Source organism: Haliotis asinina, chromosome 11, assembly GCF_037392515.1.
Source record: "Haliotis asinina isolate JCU_RB_2024 chromosome 11, JCU_Hal_asi_v2, whole genome shotgun sequence".
NCBI lineage: Eukaryota > Metazoa > Mollusca > Gastropoda > Lepetellida > Haliotidae > Haliotis > Haliotis asinina.
This window is the reverse complement of record NC_090290.1, coordinates 41,352,709-41,354,252: the sequence shown is the minus strand read 5'-3', so window position 1 is coordinate 41,354,252 and position 1,544 is coordinate 41,352,709. Positions and strand designations below refer to the sequence as shown.

At 42.5% G+C, this 1,544-nt stretch overlaps 1 pseudogene; it reads right to left on the bottom strand.

The window, feature by feature from the left end:
• Positions 1-1,153, bottom strand: LOC137255433 (uncharacterized; annotated as a pseudogene).
• Between the last annotated feature and the right edge of the window lie 391 nt (positions 1,154-1,544).

Genomic DNA, 1,544 nt, shown 5'->3' with positions numbered 1-1,544 from the left:
TTAATAAATGCCAGATGGGTCTAATCGTTCGCTTCGTGTTATGTTCTTCAGGGTAGCAAAAAATAGTCCATTATCAGATCCCCTGACAATGGCAGCCATTCGGCTGAAACCACTTTTCGACATTATCAGAGTGTCGCACGTTGAGAGGATATATTCATCTAAAATAGCTTTCTCCATGCCAGAACAAGCATCAACCCCTTTTGTGAGGCCAATATGAACTATCTGACCTTTAGTTTCCATGAAGTGTTCAGGAAATGCTCGTTTGAACACAACTCTATACTCATCTGAGTCTGTAGCGATGAACACTCTACACGCACCAGCCATCTGTACTTGTTCCTTCACGAACAGGACAACTGATTCCAGATCAGGTCGATAAGTGGTTCTAGGATGATCACGGGGTATTGTTTCAGACTTCCCCATCCGCAGATGTGCACAAATTAACTGTTTAGATGCTCTCTCTGCTTCAGCGTTGAAGGAATCGAACTTTGCCTGTGTTTTGGGTGCAAATCGGAAGAGCTGTGAAAATGCAGTTCTGTAGATATCATGGAGACTTTTGTTCTGTGCCCATTTTACCGAAGACAACAGGGGGTTCTTCTTGAGACTTGGAATGTAATCTCTGTTTCCCATGTAGAAAGTGACGTCCTTGTCATACATCATTTCCACATTACTGTGTTCCATTTCTCTACCAAGCCGTACGTTATCCATAGCTCTTACAGTTTCTTGACTCCGACCTTTAAGCTTTGCCTCTTCAATCCACCATTCCACCAGATTTGGAATGACAAATTCTGAAAACTCACAGGGGGTTTTCATGAATAATCCAAAGACTATATAAGATGTAACTATACCTTTCTGTCTGTCTGCCAGACCACCGCAGTGAGAATTACATTCATATATTATGTATTTATCCACCAAGGCGTGCATTGGAGGTACAACATCCTTCACGACACCAAACTGACCTGGTTGAATTGTCTCCTCTTGCTGTTCGGCTAAAAATCAGTATAGCCTGACGAGTGAGATTCTTTTCTGAAATATTCATCCCAGAATGTTTCAAGACGTGATCAGGAACAAGATATTTCATCTGTGAGACACCGATGAAGCACAGCAGTGATGATACGCAGAGGAAAAAGAAACATGTTTTCTTCGTTTTCTTCATTTCCTGAAACAAAAATGAAACACTGCAATACTATACTATCCCCAAAAAGAAACGCATAGACGAGAAATCTGTTACGAAAATGTTGTATTTTCAAACATATATCACTCGTCCACAAATAGACTTTAGTACATGGCATTTTGCACCAGTTTAGAGGAAGGTAATGTCTGTACAACCAAGTGGATAGTTTTAGATAAATGAGATGCTGAGCGCGATGGTGACCCCGATGTCGGGTTTCCTGGCTCTCAAAGCAATCTCTTTCAACCTGTTCCGTGCAGTTTGACCGGGTATCCTCTGAAGTCCAGACACCCTGGCTGCTGTGCAGTGCGATCACGCAACTGCAGTACCCGGATATATCGATCTTGGGCTGAAGTGATAACTCGAGGTCTGCCTG